Source organism: Mus pahari, chromosome 13 (assembly GCF_900095145.1).
Source record: "Mus pahari chromosome 13, PAHARI_EIJ_v1.1, whole genome shotgun sequence".
In the NCBI taxonomy this organism is placed as follows: Eukaryota; Metazoa; Chordata; class Mammalia; order Rodentia; family Muridae; genus Mus; species Mus pahari.
Genome location: NC_034602.1, coordinates 71,399,507 through 71,425,786, shown reverse-complemented (window position 1 = coordinate 71,425,786; position 26,280 = coordinate 71,399,507). Strand labels below are relative to the sequence as shown.

The following is a 26,280-nucleotide window of genomic DNA, read 5'->3' as shown; positions in this document are numbered from 1 at the left end:
AGAAAGAAAGAAAGAAAGAAAGAAAGAAAGAAAGAAAGAAAGAAAGAAAGAAAAGAAAAGAAAAGAAAAGAAAAGAAAAGAAAAGAAAAGAAAAGAAACAACAAGGAACAAAAAACTGTCTTTATTCTTCAAGTGTACTTTTTTTTTTTTTTTCTAAATTTGGCTGTTCCCTGGAAGTATCCTATAGCAAATAAGTTAAGTCAACTCTATGAATATTAGACTCCTAGTCTGGGTATTTATTTATTTCTCTTTGTTTTTAATTAACTTTTCTTTTTACAGTAAGAAAAAATTCTGGTTCCTAGTTGATTACATAGAAGGTGTAAAGATAATTACAGATGTTTGCCATAGCATCTTACATCATTACGATGGCGTATTTATCTCCACTAGTACACCACTAATAACAAATATTGCCTGAATTCCACAATTTATTTATAGGTGTTTCATTCTCTCTCCCAGTTCCCTTCTCCTCTCAATATAACCTAGGAGGTGACAATATGTTCAATTGTCACATCCCTTTGGTGTTGCCTCATGCCTCACCTATGATTTTTATTTGGTTTTCTTTATTTTGCCTTACTTTTTTTTTTTTAACAACTTAAGAGATATTGATGTTTTCTAGTTTGTCTCTCAAAGCATGTTTGATATGCTATTATTATTATTATTATTATTATTATTACTTTTAAAATGAAAGGTAAATTGTACTGAACTTGTGAATTTGAAACTTGAAGTAAGATAAGCACAAAGGTAGGGTCTTGACTTTTCATATTATATTTGTTGAAGGCACGATGCCAAGTACAGTTTTCATTAAAAGGGTGGAAATGAAACCTTATCTCATTGATTAGCTAGTTGCTGTACAAAACACTTATAATTCCTGACTATACAATATCTAAGCATTTATCCATATTCATCAGTATGGATTCACGGATCTTTATATTATATTGTATTATAGGCTATAACTCATTACTACATTATTTATTTCATTTCCCAAAGAATTTCCTCTTTGACCATGGAACTTATTTGGATTGGCTGTGATTGTCTCGCGGTCTTCACCACTTAGTGTCCAATCACTTGGCATTACGTTCTAGTCCCATAAGATTCTCTCATTTTATTCCTCATTCTGTATTCCTCCAGCTCTGGACCTGGAGCCAATCATGTCTCCAAGGAGCCTGCTTTCTCTGATTTGAGGAATCACAGAAGAAAATAAGAATTGGTTGCAGATGGTTTGTTTTAGTTTTACCTTGGCTTCTATTTTGACAAGATGACATTATCCAGTCAAGTCTCTGAATAGCTTTCATTATAATTTTTGCAGTTCTTTCGATGAACATGAAAAGGAACATATTCACATACAGATACTCTTCTACCAATAAAGAAGCAATAAATTCTGTGATGACATCTTAGGGTATCTATTGCTATCATAAAACAGCCTGGACAGTAGCAACTTAGGGAGGAAAGAACTTATTTCTTCGTACATGTTGTAGTTCACTAACTAGAGAAATCAGAGCAGGAACACAAGTTAGTAACCTGAAGGCAAGAGCCTTCAGAGAGGCCATGGACTAGCCACTTATTAGCCACTTCACAGAGGCCACTTATTAGCTTGCTTTCCCAAGGCTTGCTTAGCCTGCTTTCTTATACAACTCTGGACCACCTTCTGAGTGGTAGTACCATCCACAATGGACTGGGCTCTCTAACATCAATTTCACTAATAGAAACAAAACAAAAGAAACAAACAAAAAACACCCCACTAGTTTACCTACAGGCAAAGTTTCAGCATCTTTTTTTTTTTTTTTTAAGTTGCTCATTCCTCTTCCTCAATGATTCTAGCTTATGTCAACTTCACATAAACTTAGCAACCCAGATGTTTTTTGACTTATACACAAGCAAGGAACGAGGATTTCATAGACCATAAACTACATGACACCTGTGTACTTGTCATTTTTATTATCAACTTGATAAAAACTCACGTCACCTGGGAAGACAGAACCTCAATGAAGAATGGAAGACATGTCCCATGGGCATGTCTAGGGGGAATTGCCTTGTCTGGTGACTGATATGGGAGTGCCCAGCCTTCTGTGTGCATCTGGTTCCCAAGGTACATAGCCCTAGGCTTTACACAAAACCTAGCCAAGCAAGCCAAAGGGAGAGAAAGCAGTAAAAAGTATTCTTGCATTGTTTCTGCTTCAGTTTTAGCTTGAGTTTCTGCTCTAACTTCCCTCTATGATATAAGTGTGACTGGGTAGTTTAAGTCAAATAAACCCTTTCTTCCTCAAATTGTTTTTGGTCATGGAGTTCAATATAAGATCAGGAAGCCCACTAATAACAATCTGGAGTGATCATAGTTATGTATCTACATTGATAACTACTAAAAGAGATGGAGATACTTTTTAAGTGATGGGTTTCCACAGTACAGACTCTAGAAACACAACGATGTGAATGCACATCATGCATAGGAATCACCGTCCTTCCCACACCCGGATCTCCCCTGGCAAGAGCTTTATAGACTGAACCATTCCTTGGAGATTTCAAATGAGGAACAAGGAATGTAAGAATGAATCTCAAATATTAAGAATTATATGAAAACATCAACTTAAGGAATGCAAATCGCGTACTGTATATGAGAACCTGCTTCAGTAGGTGGTCATCGGGTAATATTGTAGACAGGGAGTTCAGGACACATACTTGGTTTTTTTGTTTTGTTTTGTTTTGTTTTTCTTTTTAGAGAAAGGGATGTTCCTCAATGTAATTTAGTAATAGCGATACTGTGTAGGTAGAAAAATGCACCATTTTCCTAGTCATTTTAGACACTGTGCTTGATTTTCCTGCCCAAAGTGAGAAAGGTTAGAACATAAAGTAAATGGAGAATGATGAAAAGTAACACACCAAAAGCTGACTGATGATATTCCAAAGGACAGATCGCAGCATCCATGCTCACAGAAACTGCTATGCAAAACAAACAAACAAACAAACAGACAGACACCAACTCCTGCCTTGCAGCACAGACCTCAGGAAACACTCACGACTTTGGAGAGCTAAGAAGTGGCCTTTGCTCTTTGTCACATCACCTCTTAGGTATACCTGAGTTTGTGCTAATGGGCTAACTCAGGACAGGGTCTCTAATAGTTTCAGGATATAGTATGGCTACCTAAAAACCTACACAAAGGAAGAGAGAGAAGAACATTTAATTCTACCCCCCAAACACATGGAATGAATTGAGGGGAGCTGGATATCTGGGAAAAGCTTTTGTGGAAGAGGAGTTTTCAGATAGCTGGGTACTTTGGGAGGGTCAAGGCTGGTGTCCAGAGAGTAAGCTTAGAAGTGCTGTATATTCTTCAGAATTGAGCGGTGCTGGTGCCCTAAGTTACTTGGTCATCTTTGCCGAATCCATAAGCCATTTTATCAAATTATTCCAGGGGGAAGAAACTGTGAGAGCCCTCAATTTTGTACTTGTTTGGGCAAAAGTCTAGGATTCATCTGCTTAATTTTTGATGTCTAAATAGACAGTGGTCTTGTGAAACAAAGACTTAGAGCTTGCATGAATTCTGTGAATCAGTGCCAGCATTATAATAAATGGAAAGTGGTTGTTGCTAAGAAGAATGCATAACTGATGTCACAGTAGTGTTAAAAAACATCACACACACACACACACACACACACACACACACACACAAACACCATGGAAATTCAGTGTAGACAAACACCAATACATATCAAGGACATGTTTAGTTTCTAAAGAGCTCTTAATTCCAAACGTTGTTTTCTTAGTGTCTGAGGTGGTTTGAATAACAAGGGAGTGAGGCTATTAGGAGGTGAGGCCTTGTTAGAGTAGGTATGGCCTTTGGAGCAAAGTAGGGAAGTGTATCACTGTGGGGGTAGGCTTTGAGACACTCCACCTAGAGGTAAACTGTCAGCTCCTCCAGTGCCATTCCTGCCTGGACGCTGCCATGCTTCCTGCCATAATGATAATGGACTGCACCTCTGAACCTGTAAGCCAACCCCAATTAAATGTTATCCTTTATAAGAGTTACCGAGGGCATGGTGTCTCCTCACAGCATCACGCTGACTAAGATCCTTTGCTCTTCACAGAGGAAGGCTCTAAAGCATCATTTCTTTTAGTGTGACAGTGTTATTAATAGCCTGTGAAGACTGGATGTCAGGACCAGAAATTGGGAGTAGGTGAGTTGGTGAGCAGGGGATGGGGGGAGGGGATAGGGGTTTTCAGAGGGGAAACCAGTAAAGGGGATAACATTTGAAATGTAAATAAAGAAAATATCTAATAAAAAATAACAAAACAAGTTTTATGACATTAAAACTGAAAAAATAAAAATTATAAATTTAAATTTGTATATTTAATTTTGTAATAAATTAGATCTGCCTCTACCTTTGTCTATGCATTTGCGAACGCTTTGCTAGTACCAAACTACCATATGGGGCCCATGATTTTAATTGTCATGATAGCCTTGGGGCAAGCCTAACTAGCTCCGTACATTAGGTCACTAGCATTGGAGACCAGAACTGGATAAACAATACAAAGTAAGCCGAGTATGGCAGCACACGCCTGTAATTCCAGCATTCTGGAGACTGAGGCAAGTGAGTGCTGTGAGTTGTGGGCCAACCTGGACTACAGAACAAGCCCATGCCTAAACAGCAACAAGAATAACAATATCAGGCATTACTCACTAATGTATTTTATTTCATTTGTAGAATAAATAATAAGAGCAGATAAATCTTATAAATTAAATTCAATTGCATAAAGCGTTGTGACATTCTCATTAGAGAAATTAATTTATTAGTTAATATTATACACCATGTGTACAGCAGACGCTGGTTCAGACTCTTTTAGGACTTTCTCTTTATTTTCGATGATCTTTTAGCAACCACGTGAAACACTATAAAGTAGGAAATAAATGTTAAGGATTTTACGATGAAGCATTTCCATTAATTCACTAGTTGACATCATAATTTTGATGAAGTTTCAGTTACTGTGAAATAGAAGAAATGCTGCCTGCTGAATGACATTATAAGGATATAAAAGTGCAGTAATTTAAAACACACATATAATACTAGTGGATATATACGTGCTTAATAAATATCATTGAATATGAAATATCAGTAAAAATGGTGCTGAGGCAGGACCAGAGGAATAAATGGGACGTGATTATCTACTTTTTCTGAGATACTTGCTAACAATGCAAATGTTTTCTCCTCTTAACCACTGAAAAAGCCGCAGCCTAAGAACCTCTAAAATACATTTCCAGAGCCTGCTCCTCTGATAATCCTTGGCATACTAAATTGTGATGAAATCCAGGCCTGTCAGGTGAAAGGCTTTTATGCATATTAGCTTACATATGTTACCTATGACTTAATGTTTGTAAAAAACTATTAATTTCTTGAGGCAAACAGAAAAGGTAGGGCTAGTTAATCTTGTCCTGGAGAGCCCAGATTGGAATCCCAAGTCAGATGAACCGTTGAACGGAAGATAACAATGCTACCAACATTTCTTTCTTCTTTATCAATAGCTCCTGATAATAAAATGGTACTTACATATTACCAAAAAAAATTAAATTTTAATAATAAATTTAACTGGGCTACAGATGTTGCTCAGTTCATAGAGTGCTGCCATAGCACTATGTGACATCCTGGTTTAGATCCCAGGAGCGCGCGTGACTGTGTGTTGTGATACACACCTGAAGCCCCAGCACCTCGGAGGTGGAGCCAGAAGGATCAGAAACTCAAGGTAATGTTCAAATACATATTAAACTGAAGATCACCCTAGGCACATAAGAGCCTATCTCAACACACATCCTTAAACTCCTATATGTTTGTATGTATTTAAGTGCACGCACACACGTATATGACATCAAAATTTTTTCTGAGGGCAAAAATTACAGGTAATTTTTAGGTATTTGAGAGTTTACATTTTTCCAAATTTAATTTTATTACTAAACCAACTAAATAAATGCATTCCAAATCCTCGTGTTTGCTTAATAGTTACATATATATACTAATGCAATATCAATGCTAGCTAACCAAAGTTTAGTTAGAAACTATACTTTATTACTATTTTTTTAGAATAACTCTAACTAGTAAACAAAATAATTTTCTCATTTCCATCCTGGTAAAGGAGTACTATTTAAACTTTGAGACAAAAATGTTGTGTTGTCTTGGGGGCGGGGGAAGCTATGCAGTGACTCTATATTTTAGCTGTGGGATTTCTTTTCTTCAAACACATTTACTACTACATAATCATCTTCACAGAAATTAAAAACTATGCGAATCTAACCTTTTTTCTTCTGTGTATGTGGCATACAGATCTTTGATAGGAAGGTGGAAGGGGTTGTTGTCTGAGGGTGAGCACTAACCAGATACATTGTATAAATGCATGCAGGTGTCAAGGAATACATAAAATATCCTGAAATAATTTCTATTGTCTAGCAATGCCTCTTGAGATGAAAAAAATGAAACCCCTTTCACTCCCTGCATCCTGCCAACACCAGAAAACCAATTCCATATTTCCTCAAAGAGGGCAGTTTACTTATTTCCAAGACAAAATCACCTTTAAAGGTAGCTTCAGCAACCATAAATCTAAAGTCATATTCTTGACAAAATTTCCGCTGAGTCTGTTTCTTAATAATAGGCACTAAATATAAATGACAAACACAATTTCAATATTAATGCTACAGATACCTGGTGAATGATCGTCAACTAAATAAACCTCTTTCTGTGCCTTATACCTGAGCTAACCCAGAATGATTCTGAAACTCTTCAGATTTCTTTCCTGCCATGCCGATAAATCATTATGTTAAAAAAAATAGATAACATACACGGATATTAAAATATGTGATATAAAACAGATGAAGTAGGTGAAATCACACCTGTTCTAAAGTAATAGATGGGAGGCATTCAATTCCCATTTCAGCTGTTGAATGATTAAAAATGTCTTTTGGTTCATGTTTTTATTCATTTTCATTATTAGGAGTGTGGTTTTTTATTTCAGAAAAGTAATTCCACTAGGAAGGAGATTTCTATTTGGGGATTAAATTTTCAGCAGTAGTAGTTTTTTGATGGTGACTCATTACTTATTTTTGCCTATGGTTTCTCTCTCTCTCTCTCTCTCTCTCTCTCTCTCTCTCTCTCTCTCTCTCTTTCTCTCTGCTTTGTTGCTTGGCAGGTGGGACTACCTATGCAGCATATGGATACAATTTTAGATTTTCCCTTCATGTTTACATTTCTACTTTACTTCCCATTGTATATAACAGAGAAGATCTTTACCAGGGTTACAAAGAAGAAATCCCCTGACCAAACAGAGTGTCAATTTTACCTCAAATGTGGGCAAGAAAATGCTGTCTAGAGATCCCTAGGAGTAGGGAGCCTGTGTCTTTATGCTGTCATTTTCAGTAAAATGTTCCTTCACAGCTTTGAGCTCTCTGCTCTAGGACAAAATGAGACATGGGACCTAAAACACTTTAGAATCAACCACTTAGTTGTGAGTTAAATTTTTTTTTTTTCAGTAAGAATGACATGAGAAGATAAATAATGATCCCGGAACCTATTCTATTTTCTGTCATTTGCTTGGTATTTAGGTAATGAGTAATACCATCCAAAGCTGGGAGAAGAGACCCTGTCATTTCATTTGTCTAAGATCTGATGTCTACTTGTATAATTGAACGAACATCAGTACTACCTCAGAACCACTGGGAGGCTGACGGCAGACGGCAGACGATAGGCACACGGCTTCAGCATATTTTTTTGGTCTATGGCATGTGTTGAAGCATAGTGGGTGATGTGGTAGGCGCATGGTCAAAGTCTGAGCTAAAGGAAGCCATCTTGCTGTTGTTTGCATCAAGATGCCCATGAGCACATACGACACAGCACGTGTCATAGGAGGGAAGAACATTTGGGGGTAAGCAATGGATAGAGCTAAGAAAGTAACATACAATAGAAAAATTGTCTTAATTTTTTTTTCAAAAATCTCCCCGAGAATATCTAAATTGTATCGTAATTTAGGCAAATATTCTTTAAGTCAATGTGATCTGCAATAGCATTTTGTTTGCATGTATTGCATGTATGCCTGGAACACATCCACTCATGCTTATTAGAATTTGAAAATATTTTAAGCAGTCCTCAAGACAGGAATAAACCAATGTGTTTGGGTATGTGGGTTGTATTTCTTTTTGCTTGTTTAAAGTGAAATCTCACCTGATGTTTCGATATTAAGGGAGTATAATATTTGTGAAAGTTGGAAATCTTCCCTAAAGACAATGAAGAACAGACACTAGAATGAAAAGACTCATAACTGTTTTAGAAATTCCACACTTAACTTTTATATAAAATGAATATAAACAACTCATCTAATCCCAGCACTTAGGAGGCTGAAGGAGAGAAATATGGGTTGCAGTACAGACTGACTGCATAGTAGAACCCTGTCTCAAACTCCCATGCTTCTCAAACTAGAGTCTCCACAAAAGTACAGCACAGAGAACAAGATATGGTAGAGTCTTATAAAATGAGTAAAAACAGGCTTAATTGTGTTTGGTGTGAGAAAGGGAATTCAGTTTTAAGTCACCTCCTACCACACACGTAAACACACACATACACACACACACACACACACACACACACACACACACACACACACACACACGACAGAGAAAATATTATTTTAGTCAAGAAAAAGGAGATATCACATGCTAACATCCAGGAATCCTTCCTAATGAGTCAGACTTTCAGTGCTAAATGAAGATTGAAGATTGAAAGTAAAGGAAGACGCTGTTGCCCAAGGGAGCAGTCCTTCATTGGTAATGTGCTACTAAAAATCACTGGATTTAAAGTGAAATTTGAGTATCTTTATAAGCAGACTGGGACTTTACAAATAGTAATAAGGGTTCTAATAAAAGGCGGTGGCATTGCAAAGAAGGCTATTGTGAGAAAAGAACATCCTCAAATAGAGAAAAAGATCGATAGAACTTAAGAGAAAATAAAGCAAAAGGAAACCCAGACCGATTTAAAGACAGTAATTCTTTTACAACCATGGCTGAGACATTTCATTAGGAGAAAATTAGTTATTGCTATCACAGCTACTGTACATATGGCTTCTAAGTTGTTAAGATGTATATACTCCCTCTTTATGAGGGTTGGCTCAGTTATGAACTACTAAGGGAGCTTCATAAAGCATTCATTGAATATATTACTATGGACAGAATGCTGGAAGTGGAGAATTGGAATTTTCTCCATTGCTTCTGTCATGATCTGGACACCCGTGACATCATTAGCTGTTTCATAATCTTCACTGTTGTATTTTTGGTATCACTTGTGTGTAAAATGATCTTTAGAGCAAAGATTAGTTACAAGATATAAGTTAAGCCTTTAGAAACTCTGACTATGTGGTTAATTCCTCCTTACAATAATACTAAAATTATTAATTGAGAACTAAGAACCACCACTTCAATACCCAAACTAAAAAAACAGGTAATTTATATGGAATTTAAAATGTGGCACTTCTGTTTGAAATATGAACAAAAGATGTGTTGAAGTCCCAACTCCTTGCAAGGTTTCCTGTGAAGTGAACATTATTTGGAAATGAGGTTATTGCAAAAGTGATTAAGGTGATGCCATCGTATTTGAGTAGTGTGGGTCATTATTCTGGTATGACTTTTGTCTTTATAGAGAAGAACAGACACAACAGGGAGTGAGGGATATGGGAAGACAGAACCCATGGAAGGTTGGAGGTATGCTACTGCAAGCAAAGATTCCTGGGACTCTCAGTTACTGAGGATGCAAGAATGAGTTACGCTTTGAGGACTCTAGTTCCAGAGCTTAAGAGAAGTTTCTTGAAGAGTGTCTGCATGAGACTGGACCCTTCCAAATTCAGTCACGGGTCTGGGAGAGCTCTTGTGGCCTTCTGCATGAGACTGGACCCTTCCACATTCAGTCATGGGTCTGGGAGAGCGCTTGTGGCCTTCTGCATGAGACTGGACCCTTCCACATTCAGTCACAGGTCTGGGAGAGCGCTTGTGGCCTTGCTTCTCCCTGGAGAGCTGACAGTGCTTGCTGGATACTAGGGAAAGGGAAGTCATTGTCTTTTGGACATAGTTTTGCATACATGCCCCTACATGTATCTTGAACCTTGGTTCAACTCAGCAGGTAATAAAACAAAAAACAGAACATGGAAGGAGGACTTGCTGGTTAGAGGCAGGCTTAGTGGGGTGGAGGGAGATAAGGGAGGGTGTTAAAAGTGAATTTGACATGAATAAATGAAATTGTTGCAAAATTTTCACAAGATTCTGGACTAATTAAATAGAACCCAAGAGATAATAATAATTGTTTATTTAAAAGAAAAAGAAATTAGGAAAGGAGGTTTGAGTCATTTCTCCATACAGGAAATTTCCAAAACAGCAAAATAATCATTAAAACAAAGGATGCCAGAAATAATTCTAACAGACATTATATATGCTGGAGAACATAAACCCAGACTCTCAGGATACATGATAAAATAAAATATAAATTAAAATATTTACTTAACAATTTAAAACTGTATACACGACTGTGGTCTTTCATATCAAAGCTTAACACTGAATAAAAACAAGCTAACTTACTTAAAGAATTTTGCTCTTTATAGTCTTCCTTGTGTATTCTTTCTTAATAGCTGACTGGTAGGAACTATATAACACGCCCCCCCCCCGCTTTTTTTTTTTTTTTCTGCAGAAACAGTTGAGCTGTTTTTGATTGACTTGTGCTGTTTAGAATGACATAGTCCTGGAGATGACAGGATTGGAAGGTGCTTGGAACCTTCTGGAAGTGAGTCCTGGAGAGGTTCTTAAATCCATTAGTGGCACACCCTTAGGTGAGACTGTGAAGGTAAACCTAAATAATTTCTAGAAGTCTGTACACTTTTTAGCGGGGAATTTCTAGAAGTCTGTACACTTTTTAGCGGGGCAGGTAGGAGGAAATGTTCCACTACTACTTTTGCAGACCATGAGAAGGTCAGATTTAACAGTTGTTGATAGATGTCCAAAAATCACAATGGCTTGTTGAAGGGATCATTTTAGGGGCAGGAGAGACAGCTCAGCACAAAAGACCACTTCCTGCTCTTGTTGGGATCAGTTCCCAGCACCAACATCAGGCAGCCTACAACTGCCTGTAACTGCACTTCCAGAGGATCCTAAGTCCTCAGGTCTCATAGGGTGCACATACATCATACATACTTGTTGGCCTTTCCTTTGGGCTCTTCCCAACAGTTACCTAGCAACAGCAGGCACAAGCCTCACTTGCTATAAAAGGACTGTTTGGCCTCCCTCTTCTTCTCTTCTCTTCTCTTCTCTTCTCTTCTCTTCTCTTCTCTTCTCTTCTCTTCTCTTCTCTTCTCTTCTCTTCTCTTCTCTTCNTTACCCATCTCCACCCCTTTTTTTTTTTTTTTTTTTTTTTTTTTTTTTAATCTTTTTCTGTTAATCCAAAAAACAATCTGACTGGCACAATGTTTGTGGCTGTAAGTTAGCTACTTATCTCAGAAACAAAACAAAGAAAGAGAAAAGAAAACCCCACATTAAACAACAGCAAAAACATACACAGCGAGAACACACACCACACCGCTGACAAGAACAGGGAAAGGGAACAACTGGTCAGGTAAGGCAGGCACTCCTCAAGAGCAGGTCCAAAAATGCCTTTGATTCGTCATCCCTGCCCAGGTAAGGAACGCCAGGGGGACGCTCGGGTTTCTTATCTGTTCTCTTCTCAATAGATAACCCAACCAGGAAGTTATCCAAGAGGAAGTGACAGAATTCCACCCTTGCCCTTTGCAATCGGATCGCCCTGATCTATCCTTTGTTTCTCTGTCTTTAGAGTCTCACTTCTTACAGTACAGAGGAAGATCACAGAAATCTGCCTGCTTCTGCCTCCCCTGTGCAGGAATTAAATAAAGAAGCGCACCTCTGTGCTCAGTCTGGATCTCTGGGTTTTGAATATAAAAAATATGGCTTTCTATCTGTTTGGTTTCAGACCTTGTGGCAAGGGACTGAGGTGCATATTTCACATACCAAAACAGACCTGGCCTCCAGGTTCTCTCCCAGCATCCCTCAGTCCTACCTGGTGTACCCTGCCCCCAGCCCTGACCTTCCAGCCCAGCTCGCTGCTGTGTTCCTTCTCTCTCTCTCTCTCTCTCTCTCTCTCTCTCTCTCTCTCTCTTCTCTCATTCTCCTCCTCCTCCTTTCCCCCTTTCTCTCTCTCTTCACATGTTCACATGCTTCCAGCCTGCAGGCCTTTTTCCTTCTTTCTCTCTCCTCAATCTTTTTGTCTCTTTCCCACACCCCCTTCCCATTCCCCAAATTCATTTTATACTAGACTGGTATGACTGGTACCTGTGAGTTCGGAGGGGATGCTTCAGCATGGACCCCTTTAAGCACCCCCTCCTGCTGCATTATGCCAGCACATTACAAAACATGTCACATACATTTAAAAAAAAATGAAGATCATTTAGCTGCTCAATGCTTTTAATCCCAGTACTCTGGATGCAGATAAGTGGGTGGAGCTCTGAGTTCCAGGCTAGCCTGGTCTACAGAGTTCCAGGACCAGACTGCCAGGATTACACAGAGAGACCTGCGGGGGGGGGGGGGAGGGGTTTGGGGGTAGGATTGGTGGGGAGTAGGCGGGGAGAACAAACTTATTTTCCTCTAGGGGAGAGAGAGGAGGCCATAACCAGTATGCAAACATGAGTGCTATTTTGCCCCTGAAGAGTCTTTCTGATCTCCAGTGGGCCCTATACCAAATGGAACCAGCCAATAGGAAGGGGAATGCACAAGAGCACCTTCGCTCAGGAATCTCGATGAGCTGCACTCCCAATTCTATTTATAACGCTCTGGGCTAGCACATATTCTCTGAAATGAGAAGCAGGAGCAGGAATGTCACATTACCCTTCTTTGAAGCAGCTAATTGGTCTCCTCAAAATACAGGGTTCAAATACAGCAGTAGAAAGGAGAAACAATTGGAGACATATTTTTTAAGTTGTTTCTGCTACGTCCCTGTTGACTAGCAAAACATTCACATGCATACTTTGACAAGACATCTAATTATTAAGTGTCTGTGAAGGAAATGAACCAACTTCCACAGGATGAAAAAAAAAAAAAAAAAAAACGACCCAGTCTCTTTCTCTGTTGTCCTCCTCCAGCTTTCTGGCCCATGCTGACAGGTTGAAAGATTTAATCTCCTGGTGCTCTTTACTTAGCTTTTCCATCAGTGTCTCTGGACTGGAGAGAGGAGCATGTAACCCTGGGAACTAACTACAAACTGTTCTTTAGCTTTTCTTACCTACATTTCCTTCTCGGCGGCTATTCAGAGCAGCCCTTAAAAAACCAATGCCAGGACACCTGTTTCCAATTTCCAATCCATGCATGAGCATCCCCCGCCAAAGCTACAGGCTCCACGCATTCAGGACTGGCGGCTCCATTGAGCTCATCTCTTCAGTAACAGTGCACTAAAGTCACCTGCCACTAAGAGCTGCAAATGATGCAGCTTCATACAAAACACAAACTGCATTCACCCTCCAGCCTTGGGATCCTCACGAAGCCAGTGGTCTTTATTCATCTACAGTCAATACATTAATGAGATTTTTTTATTTCCTAGATAATATAGTTGATTTTTTTTTTTAAGCTAAAGCACCTGAGATTACCCAGATGCGTTCTCTTTGGGGGTGGGGAGCGGGCTGGGGGACAGCGATACTGTAGAGTCAATGCTTCATCATCCCAGTTGTCTTTGGGGTTTGTACTCAAGGGCAGAAGAAAACAGAGCAGACTGGCCTTTCAATCAGCCAGCCCCTAAATCGAAACCCTGAAAGAACCAAAGGAGAATGTCTGGAATGTACAACTTCTAAAGAAACCCTTTTAGTTGCACAAAAAGAAATCAAATACATATCATTTACATATTAGACAAGGACAAGTGTCAACTTGGTTATACACTTATGTGTACACCATTGAAAATGAGGGGAACATACCCCAGTAGAAAAATTTACCCAAAATAAGATTTTTTAAAAGCCAAACACAAATATTTACCTGCTCTTTCACGTGAGTGAGATTTTTAAAGCATATAATTATTTTCACATTTCTCTGTAATGGCTGCTTTTAGTCCTCAAAGATTTGACTACCCACAATTTATTCACTGGTACCTTTTAAAAGTCTCCGTATCATGAAATTCTGTTATACATAGAAAAACAGATTTAAATCAGACTTGGAGCATTTGCCATTTCATCAAATTTTCCCTTAGGAGTCTCAGCTAATTAAATAAATGATTGCAAAATATACCCTGTGTCAACCCTTCTGGCTCTTAATAAGGACAACTGAAGCCAAATTTCAGTCATCTTTCTTTATGGTTTCCAGCCCATGCCTTCACTGTATCCCCGAAGGCATGCACACTCAAGAAAACATGGGCAGATGCAACTGAATTCCATGTTCTAACAGTCATTCGGCACTGGATACTCCTCATAGAGGTAAAGAATTTCTTTCCCTTTATCCAGAAACACATTCCTTGGGGCTGGGGTATATCCAAGCATTAGGAGGTTTGCCTAGCAGACAGGAGGCCCTCTATTATGTCTATTAGTGTTCTGTCTAAACTCCACCCCACAGTTACTCTGGCAACAGCTCGGTATGCCCCGCCCCACAGTTATCTGGCAACAGCCAGGTAGGCCTGACCCAGAAAGAAGCCAATAAATTCAATGCAAATACCTCCTGACTTCCTAGCCCAGATTTTCACAATCAAGCTTTGACCCCGCCACACCACCCTCCCCTGGGAGCCTCAGGCCTTTGGAGCGGGCTAGGCAAGCTCTCACCTAGGGGGCTGCAATTCACACCCCCAGGTGCCATTTCTAATTGCCACCTCTCTTTGTTTCCCATATTTGAAGGTTATCAAAACTTGTCCTTTCTATAGATTCTGTTAAGGCCAATAAACCCTTTTATTTTAAGAGTTCCTCTTCATAGGTGGTTGGCTTAACAAACACAACAAACTAAGGGGGGGGGGGAACTTGACAGATTCTGCTAGTTTTTAAAGGCAAATCATGATGAAACTGTTACCCATCTCCACCCCTTTTTTTTTTTTTTTTTTTTTTTTTTTTTTTAATCTTTTTCTGTTAATCCAAAAAACAATCTGACTGGCACAATGTTTGTGGCTGTAAGTTAGCTACTTATCTCAGAAACAAAACAAAGAAAGAGAAAAGAAAACCCCACATTAAACAACAGCAAAAACATACACAGCGAGAACACACACCACACCGCTGACAAGAACAGGGAAAGGGAACAACTGGTCAGGTAAGGCAGGCACTCCTCAAGAGCAGGTCCAAAAATGCCTTTGATTCGTCATCCCTGCCCAGGTAAGGAACGCCAGGGGGACGCTCGGGTTTCTTATCTGTTCTCTTCTCAATAGATAACCCAACCAGGAAGTTATCCAAGAGGAAGTGACAGAATTCCACCCTTGCCCTTTGCAATCGGATCGCCCTGATCTATCCTTTGTTTCTCTGTCTTTAGAGTCTCACTTCTTACAGTACAGAGGAAGATCACAGAAATCTGCCTGCTTCTGCCTCCCCTGTGCAGGAATTAAATAAAGAAGCGCACCTCTGTGCTCAGTCTGGATCTCTGGGTTTTGAATATAAAAAATATGGCTTTCTATCTGTTTGGTTTCAGACCTTGTGGCAAGGGACTGAGGTGCATATTTCACATACCAAAACAGACCTGGCCTCCAGGTTCTCTCCCAGCATCCCTCAGTCCTACCTGGTGTACCCTGCCCCCAGCCCTGACCTTCCAGCCCAGCTCGCTGCTGTGTTCCTTCTCTCTCTCTCTCTCTCTCTCTCTCTCTCTCTCTCTCTCTCTCTCTTTCTCTCTCGTCCCCCCCCCCACTCCTTCTCTTCAACCCTTCCCTTCTCTCTGAGGGGACAAGTCCCCCCACCCCTGCCCACATCCCCCACCCCCGACCCCCGTGGCCCGTGGCGACTACCCTGGCCTGGCCTCCCTCTTTTGGGCCAGTGAACTCTAATCTGGTTTGCCTTGGCTCATTTCACTGGCAGCAGAGAAATAACCCATTCTAATCTTCTGAATGATTCTTAGAGTCTCATCTTTGGAGAAAGGAATGCTAACCTCTATAGGCCACTGAGGATGAACCTCTCTCCCTCAAGGTCTGTTTTGTGTCCCACTTCCTGTTCTGGTGAAAGGGATCAGTTTCGTCACACTTTAAGATGGATAGCCCTGGGCCTGGGTAAAGACGTGACATTCTAATCTGCACCAAAGATGAAGCATTACAAATTGCTGTTAACGTCCCTTAAGAGTCAGTCCTGGAGGTGAGTTTCAGCACCTGAGTAAGAAACCCTGTGCCCTCACGCTCATTTATCAGAAGACATACTAAGGAGAGGGGAGAAATAACTGCCCCCTTCCCCAAATATACACTATATTCTTCCAGGAAACCCCTCCTCCATGCAGCCTGCCTCCTTTTCCGAGTCACTCAAAAAAAAGTGTAACACTTCCTTTTTCCTTCTTTCTATCTTACAGTCTTTCGTCTTTCGGCCACTGGCCCTAAGCCATTCAGTTTGCTGGGGGTTCTGAGCCTACTCATTCCGTCTCTAACACTTCTCCATCTCCTTCACTTCAGTCGTGGAACCGTTTCCCAAGTTCCACTGTTGAACATGTCTCTGTCGCTGGATTTTTAAGGTCATAACAACATAAAAGGGGTAGGCAGCTTTCTCTCTCCCTAGTCACCACCTGTCTCTGCCCGGAAGCCGCTGCCCTTTTTAAGTTTTAAGTTTTAAGCTTGCCTGCCCTTAAGTTTTTGTCTCAAACACTAAGAAATTTGTCCTCAAGCCTCCCTCCCAATATATTTGGAAATCCTTTTATTATGAGTCTAAGAATTCAAAGAAGCGAACCCCCACATTCCTGGGTAATGTTACAGCACAGGATGGAAGACTATCAGTTAAGGTGCGACCTGTTTAAACATTACAGCCGATATGCCCTTCCTCCTGTTTTCATACCACTCAACTCTGCCTCCAAGTTCTTTTCTCAGGAAAGCTTCCATAACTCAGCAGGTGCTTATATGCAGTGTTGAACTTTGTGCTAGATGCTTGGCACTGAACCTGTTTGTTTTTTTTTTTTTTTTTTTAACAGATCGCTCCCTCTAGGCACTTCAGAAGTGAATGCAAGGTAAGTTACAGGTAGAGTCTCTCATTTTTATTAAATTTAAACAACTTCTTCCTTTTTAATCTCACCCGAGAGGTCAAGAATTTAGATAACATCTTTAGATCTTTACTTAAGGAGTATATATATACCCATTGCTTCTAAGAATAATTGCACTTCTTTGTTACCCACCGCCCCTCCCTCCCAAACTGGACTTGTATGTTTTGCTTTTGAAAAGCAAACTGTTATTCTCTATGCAGCCTAGACTGTCCTTCAATGATCCTCCAGCCTCAGCCTCCTAAGCGATGGGATTATTAGCCTGGGTCATCAGCCTCCTAAGCGATGGGATTATTAGCCTGGGTCATCATGCTTGCTGGGATGCTTTGATGAAGAATTGCCTTCCAGTGTCTCGGACATTGCAACATTTAAACCCTTCTTGGTGGTAGTTTGGAGAGGTTTGGGAGGTACAGCCCTGCTAGTGAAAGCGTGCCATAAGGAATCATTCAGCTATCCGAATAGCCTTGTCTGCTTCTAGTTTGCTCTTGCTCATTTGTGCTTGAAGTTCAACGTGTGAGCTCTGTGAGTCCTGCTCGGGGCACTATGTCTGACCGCTGGTTCTGCTCCCTTATTATGAACTTTAACCACCCTGGAACCATAAGCCAAAATAAGAACCTTCTATAAGTTTTAGTCATGATAAGTTATCACAGTAACAGAAAAGTAATTAATGTACTGCCCCCTTTACAGTTTTGTGTTTGTGTGTGACACAGTTTATATAACAAAATAGCAGAAAAGTAATTAATGTCCTGCCCCTTTTACAGTTTTTGTGCTTGTGTGTGACAAAGTTTATATAACAGAGTTGGTAATCTTCAAGTTTTACAACAGAAGATGCTAAGTTTATGTGTTTATATTAGATGTCTGGCTTTATTAGCCAATGTAATGTGACTGTACATTTTCATATTCATTCATCTCATATAATGTACCCATGTATTCACAGATACATTCAATTTGCTTCACATACAGTTCCAGTAAATAGAATAACCCTAAGTTTATCTACTTGGCAAAGTTACATGAAATAGAACACTAAGATCCATGTTTCACTGCTACAAGGCACTCTATAAACATTTCCTGTTTATTCCCATTTCTTTTTATAGACCCCAACTTCGCATTACATCTGGCAAATAATATTAAACTGCTCGGAATAGTTTAAATATAGCTTCAGAAGTTGATTATAGAGGTTTTTTTTTGTTTTGTTTTGTTTTGGGTTTTAGATGATCTCCGTACATAAGGAGACTGTCAGTGTGGCATATAACAATTTCTTTCTTTTGTGTTCAAGACAGTATTCTGCAGCTGTGGTCATTACTAAATATCACAATGTGTATTTTACTTATTTTGAGGTCTTGGTAATGTGAACCATGACGTGGGGGATTTGTGGAGAAAATAACAGCTTTGACACTAGCAGCAAATCTGACAGTTCTGAAGCTGCTCTACAGCATTAAACCACTCTCCACTTGAATGCTATCAATGGAGCTTTGCCTTGGCTTGACTTCAGAACAGTGCAGGGCCATGCCTAACCTAGACTCTGAGAAATGCATTTTATTGGCTGGTAACTGTGCAATCTTATCTTCCTTGAAGACTATCATGGCTGTTACACTCCAGTGGTTTTGTAAGAGAGCCTTGTAGGGGGCCCCTTTGGAAACAAAAAGCCAGCTTGATTACTACTTTTGGCTGAAGAACTCTTGATTCATTAGATGTGGAGTGAAACCTTCTCAGGGCAGCTCTAACAGCTGTCATTTTCTGGAGGTGAAGTTGGCTAATGGTTCCTCAATTATCACCCAGTCCCATTGTTTCCGGCCTGTGGTGAAGGATGAAGACTCTAGTCAGAGAACATAGGCTGAGGCAAGCAGCTTACCAATCTGAGGGAGGGAGAGAAAGAGACAGAGAGGGAAAGGATGAAGGAGAAGAAAATGGTAAGGGAGAGGGACCAGAGACAGGATATAGCTTCCAAAGGAAAAGGCTCCTAATCCAAGAGATTTCTGCTTGAATATTGAGAACAGGATTAAATAAAGTCAACAATAGCTCCAGAGGTGGAACAAGCAACCAGTTGGCAGGAAGTGACCATAGGAATTATTAAGCAAAAACTATAGAGAGTAAAAGTAAGTCAGGAGGACAGATAGACAGACACATGGAAAGGAGAAAGGAGCGGCATTCAGTCTGAAGGTGTTTGAGACTGCATGAGAGGAGGGCATTCCTTCTGGGAAACCCTCTGTAGAGGAGGGTTAACCAGGTACATTCTCTACCTCTTGGAGCTAGTTGGTTTTCACCCCCACATCTGGCTTGTAAGTCTTCATGGTAAAAATCAAGCCATTAAGATTTCATTAAGAAAACAACATTTTCCAATCTAGTTGTCACTTATAAGTTTATATAATTCTAGTACATTATGAATCCATACACAAATTATTCCACTGATGGAGCCAGAGCTTCCAGGATTTCTCCATAGCCCCACCTCTGAACACTGCTGTATTTTGGCATGACATTTTCCTTCTCTTTTCTTCCCCCTCTCCTCTTTTCTTCTATGACTAATGCACACAACCATCCAACTCTAACCATCCACCCAGATTACTCATATCTGAACCACCTATGCATCCTGTCATATGCATGTGAATAACACCCTTAAGTTAAACTTCGCTCATGTTAAGATGTCTGGCTTAGTCACTGTCCTATTGCTTTGAAGAAATACCATGACCCCAGTGGCAACTCTTATAAAGCATTTAACTGGTGCTGGCTTATAGTTCAGGAGGATTAGTCCGTTGGCATCATGGTATTGGGCAGACACGGAGTTGGGTGTTGTGTAGCCAGATCAGCAAGAGCAGGAGGGGAGTAATAGTAGGCCTGGCTTGGTCTTTTGAAACCCCAAAGCCCACTCTTAGTGACACACTTCCTCTAACAATGCCACACTCACTCTGACAAGGACACACCTCCTAATCCTTCTCAAGTAGAACCACTCACTGATGACTAATTATTCAAGTATATGAGCCTATGGGGGTCATTCTTATTCAAACCAACACAATGTCTTCTGTCAGTTCCATTCAGAGAGAGATCTCAGCAGTTAATGCTTACACTATATACAGTTATCTCTGCCATATCTTATACTACACACACACACACACACACACACACACACACACACAAACCAATAAGTGCTCATTATTTACCATCTTTTCCAGAGTCCTGACTATGACATCAATAGCTGGATCAATAATTTTTATATCTCTAAGTCTTGACATATTTCATTGCATTTTATTTATTTATTTTATGTTTGTATATATGAGAGATACCCTGCCATAGCACATAGGTGGACTTCAGAGGACAATATGCCATGGAGAACATTATCTTTTTCTACCCCTGTCATGCCTGAGACAAGGCTTGGTGGCAAGGACCTTTACCCACTGAGTCATCGTGGCAACTCTAGTCTTGGCATCTTATTCTATAGTATGGATGAAAGGACCTACCTTGGAAGTTTTCCTAAGAACCAGAAATAACCTGGAGAGCAGCATTAGAATTTCCATTTGTCAGTCATGCTTTTCTTTTCATTTCATTTGCTAATAGAATTTCTAACAGTGTTCTAACTCAGAAGTGTGTAGAAGTTCTATGACTAAGCTAGACATATAACCATCAAAATCTAATCATGTGCTCAGTGTTAACTTTCCTAAGCCAGCTATATTTGCATGTGAATTACACCTATAAATTAACCTTTGAGTTATTGAGTTGCACATCTTTGGGTCTGGGTAATTTCCATGAGCGATTTTCTTTTTGCAATGAATAAAGTTGAAAATAATAATAATAATAATAATACCCTAAAAAACTCTAACTTGGATTTTAATTTTTCTTCTACTAGTCAGCACATCTTTTACAATTCCCACTGTACTCTAGTAGAGTAAAAGACACACTTTAAATTATGTGTTTATAAAAGTAAAGATTTTACATGATAGAATAAATAGAAATCACTTTCCAATTTTTTCCCAATCAAGAACATAATAAAAAGTTCCATAGAAGTAAATTTGCTTGATAAATACAGTGGTTTAAAAACAAAATGTTAATAAGCACTATAATAAGTATTCATGAATATCATTGTTATTCAAGAATGAACATTAGCATGCGGAAGACACTTGGCTTCTACATGACTTTGACTTAAAAATATGGGTACTTCAAATTCCCTAGCTTTAGAAATACATAGGGTCCTCAGTGTCACTAATCAAAACTTACTGACAACATGGAATGGGACTGAAAATTCTCCCATCTTTCAGTCAAAAGCGTCTGCTCTGAATCCAGAGAATAAACACATGTAAACTAAACTGCTGTGGGAATTGTAAAGGGAACACCACACTTAAATTCTTTCCTCTTGGTTTTTATAGCTTCTTTCCTACAAGCTTTCAAAACTTTCCACCACAAATATTTTTTTAACAGTACACAGCATAATGAGTTTATATACTTGGAGAAGAATGTAATCACAGAATATTTTTCTCAGTGATCATGGAATTTTGAATCATAAATGCAATGAACAGTTTGGGTTAAAACTGAGAGGTTAATTTAACTAATCTATGGGAAACAAGAAAGAAATTAAACTTCAGAAGTGGGATCTCTTAAAGATTACCTTTTTCTGTTGATTAAATATTCTTTAAGCCAATTCTATTGTTTGGTGTTCAAGAAAGGGTCTCATGTAGTTCAGGATAATCTTGAACTCACTATGTATGAGAGAATTGTTTTGAACTTCGGAGCAGTTTGTCTCCACCTCAAAACTGCTCGGAGAATAGGTGTGTGTTACTACCCACAGCTTGCCAATCAATTTCTGAAAATAAACCTAATCACTGCTTCCAAATTCCCAATAATTTAAGGTCTCTTATTAAATAGGGCATAGATCTATTGCTGGATAAAGCAGTGGGGGGAGGCGGTATCTTTGTTGGGTCTGTGCCAAGGTGTGTCTCTTACAAACCACACCACACAACAGATCTATAACAAGAGGTGTATTGAGGGAAAGGGTAAAGCAAAAGGCAATCTCAGGGTGGGGGCAGGAGGGGGGGGAGGTTGCCCATGGTCTTTTCTGTACAGGACTGACAGTGCTAGTCGGTGATGATATAAGCTGTTGCCACCGAGTCACAGAAAGGCAGGATGGAAGAATGCCTAATTTACAATCTCTATATATCCAATAAGGAAAAGCAAATAAGTTTCAGGTGGGAATTTATCAATATCATTAGCTAGAGCCTCTTCACTACAAATGTCTGCAGTCTATGCAAATTACAATTAGACTATAGGCTTCTTTGATTTGCCATTACAAATGACTGTTATGGTATTTCCTAATATGGGTTTCCTTTACAGTTTTATTTTTACATATTTAGAAATTTCCCCCTTGTGTTCTCCTTTATTTTAAGATAAAACATAGTGAATAAATATCATCTCTTGAATTGCCTTGGCCATTGGTAAGAAGTACACACATCAAACTCACTGTGCCCTTTGATTGATAACATACAGTCAAATTGTTCTCTAAGCCCAACTAGTTTTAATGCTAAACCACACAAATGCTCTTGCATGAATATGGCTATTTCTCACACAGAATTTCCTGCAGCTCTTATTTGTCTCACCAATCATGAAGAATGCTACATGGTTTTACTTGCAATGTGGTGTGCACAAACTGGCAATTAAAATAGATGTGAGGTGGATACAAATAAGACCATGTTTCTTTTAATTGTCAGGTAGTAATGTTACTTTGTCCTTCATATTTTACTAATAACCTCCCTCTCATCTCATCTCCAGACATTTCAGAGATTATTGCTTTCTATAAATCTGATGCTTAAGACTGAGGGGAAATCAATGAGTTAGGACCAGGACAAACAGATTTGCCAACATAATGAAGGTAGGTTTTGAAGAGGCGAGTACAATATAATGTAATGCCTAAAATTAACCTGTAAGCTCCACCAGCCCAAGAAGCAGGTAACTTTCTGGGGTTCTGGGAGTTGTAGTTCTCGAAAAATAACAAAGCCTCATGGGAAAGTGCTGTGACCTATGGGTTTGTCACTATAATAAGCCCCCGCCACAGGTGGCTTGAGGGTATTCCAGCTGGGAAATTCCAGGGAATGGTCCTGACCATAGTCTACCTCTTAGTCAGTATTTAATATTTAACGAAGCTTGCTTTAAATTTGGACCGAATTTGTAGAATTGGTTTTCCTCTGGTGAATCTCAGGATTAGCCACAGCTGGGAATAAAACATGATACAACATATTCAAACCTCTGATATGTAGCTGGTTGGTGGTTTACAGCTCTGATATCTGCATCGTGCGGTGCTTGAATCTTGTTTGAATCGTCCTGGGGCCTCACCCAATGTGGAGTAAGTTCAATTTGCAAGTTTTGGACTTTTTTGTTTGGGGTATCCAGGCAGCCAGCCCTTGGAGAGCTCTGCCATTTTCTCTCCCTCTGACTACTTGCCAAGGCATCAGACTTGTGAAACGGGTCCTCTGGGTCAGTTCTTTTGAGAGAAGCCTGCATAGCTAAAGAGTCTCAGAGAGAGTTAGCTGGTCTCTCAGGGAGTTTTCATCAGAAAAACCCTAGCAATACTACTATTGCGTTGGTCATGAAAAGATCTCCCCCTATCCCCAGGATGCCTCCCCAACTCCTCCAGTCTCTCAAGTTACAGAGTTCTTGTTAGAGACTATGTAACTGTGACCACCAGGATAGGGATGGAGAAAGGCTTAGAGGCAGCTGTGGCCACGCTAATTACAGACTGGTAATTGCGTTCCTTCCCAGCTTCCCTGCTTTCCATTTTCTAGGACATTAGAATTAAACATTTTATTCTTCAGTGAACATTTTTCCCCTCATCTCTCCTTTTCCAAATGTACTTTCTTTTCAAAGCTCTGGCAAGAAGGTTAATGGTCTTGTGCCACCTTGCTTCCCCAAAGAGTGGCAGAGCGCAGGCTCTACTAGATGGAGGACAGCCAGGTCAGAAGTTTTGTAACCTCTTTGACAGCTCTAGCCTTTTACATACACAAGATAATCGTAACGTAGACTTGGAATCTAACAGAAATTTATTGCAGTAACATTCATTTTTGTTATCACTTGGTTAATATTTTCCTCTTTTGTAACATTTGGTTTCTCCACAATGGGGCTGGATAATAATTTCATTTACAGTGAAGCAGCTTTTGAGATTTCCTTTGCCAAGGATTTGGTTTTATTGCCCCAGCACTCGGGTCCTTATTGGAGAGTAGTTTAGAAATGCCTGAAAAGATCTCCACAGAGAGTAACTTCAATTGGAAGCCTTGACAGGAACTGAATATCTCTCTAGCAGGGATCTTGAATAAGACATGGTGCCTTTCTGACTGAATTCTCCTCAGCCTAAAGAAAGGGACTTCACGGTTCCTCCGATGTTAGCAAGGACCATCAATTCTTAAAATCCACAAAGTACTAGTTCCTCACCCTCTTTTTATTTCCCTCAGCTTCTCTTTCACAAATCCAACCTTCTTCTTGCACCATCTCTTTGATAGAGTGCCTATTGATGTTGTCTCTGTTAGCCGAATACTTGTTTATGCTGTCCAGCTGAGAAGACTCTGGTTTTTGCTATGGTAAGAAATACATCATATGAACTTACCCTCATATGGTTTTTGAAAAGATTTAATTTCTAAGTGTATGAATGTTTTGCCCGCATGCACGTATGTACATCTTGTGCATGCCTAGTGCCTGGGGGGAATCAGAGAGAGTCTCATCTGGACGTGTAGTTAAGGATGGCTCTGAATTGTCATCAAGGTAAGGGAACTGAACCTATGTCCTCCACTCTGAACTAATGAGCCATCTCTCCAGGCCTTTCCCCTTATTCTGCTATTAACTCGACTGCACAGTGTTACTACTAGCTACATGTCTAATGCTACATAGGTAGATTCTCGAAGGAGAATTTTTTGTTTTGTTTTTTTTTCCCAGAAGCATTATTACTAATCCATAACCAAACTTGAGTATCACTAAAGCAAACAAATGAATTATACTGCTTTCAAGAGTATGGGTGTTGCTTAGCATCTGTGAACGTGGGATTCTTTATTAGATGTGACCTAGATGTTAGCCTCTTTTTAAATTTCACACATAGAAAATGTTTTATATTCTAGAATTCTAAAAGTTTCTCAATTTCAATTTTTATGTGCTGAAGGGACTGTGGAGGGGAGAAAGAAATCCAGTAAAACTGATTTGAGTGGACTCTTCATTTGTATGGCCACTAATTCCAGAGGGCAACTGATCATAAATTAAATGTCTGACATTCGGTAATGGATGATTGTATCTGACATAATGAAGTTATAATGGAAGGTGTCTGCACACTGCTTGACTATTAAGTGCCCATTTATTGTCCCTGCACCAGGTGTGATGGTGATAGCCTATACAAATCATCCCCAAGAAATGTCAAAATAGGCTCCTTTGCTGATAAAGTACCACACATGTTTATTAAGAGAGCAGCTTGTCTTAAGACTGGTCCATCTGCTCATTTAAAACAAATCTTTTCCCTATAAATATTTCAGTTTAGAGCATGACCAACAGCAACGGTTCTGAGAGCAGAAGGAATGGAAAGGGGAAGAAGAGGTGGAGGAAGAGGAGGAAGAAGAGGAGGAAGAGGAGGAGGAGGAAGAGGAGGAAGAGGAAGAGGAAGAAGAGGAGGAAGAGGAGGAAGAAGAGGAGGAGGAGGAAGAGGAGGAGGAGGAGGAAGAAGAAGAGGAGGAGAAACATGGCTGAGCTTAAATAAATTTACTGAAAGCATGCTCTTTGGCGGGGAGGGCTGTGAAGGAACTTTTCATCTGCCATTTGCCTCAGAGCAGGGCTCCAGCCATGCAGGCCCTCAGAAACAGTGCAGTCTCCACCTGGGCTGAAGCCAGGTGGGAAGTACCAAATTTCACCAAAATGTTTTCAAAGTACCCATTTTCGTAAAGTGCAAAATGAGGCACTCAATTAAGCAGTCCTTCAGAGCAGCAGTTCATATGTGTTTTTAAACTCATCAGAAAATATTTTAATGACAGGCTTTGGAAAACATGCTACTAGAGATTCTGACGGGCTTGGGTAGATTTCAAAACTGTGGGCTTGCTTTCAGAACCTCGTTTTCTATAGGGTACCTGCTGCATATTCTCACATAGCGGCA

At 39.8% G+C, this 26,280-nt stretch overlaps 1 protein-coding gene and 1 long non-coding RNA gene across 25 annotated transcripts in view; one reads left to right on the top strand and one right to left on the bottom strand.

Annotated features, from left to right (window-relative positions):
• Adgrl3 (adhesion G protein-coupled receptor L3) overlaps positions 1-26,280 on the bottom strand; it is a 777,100-nt gene that overhangs the window by 206,238 nt on the left and 544,582 nt on the right. The window lies entirely within an intron of this gene.
• Positions 15,257-25,745, top strand: LOC115065232. Of its 3 annotated transcripts, XR_003845024.1 has the most exons (7): positions 16,000-16,300; positions 16,509-16,687; positions 17,118-17,153; positions 22,935-23,034; positions 23,438-23,505; positions 24,656-24,733; positions 25,670-25,745. It is a non-coding gene; the product is annotated as an uncharacterized LOC115065232 (long non-coding RNA). The 3 variants fall into 3 exon arrangements; XR_003845026.1 differs by lacking the exons at positions 16,000-16,300; positions 16,509-16,687 and adding an exon at positions 15,257-15,340; XR_003845025.1 differs by lacking the exon at positions 16,509-16,687.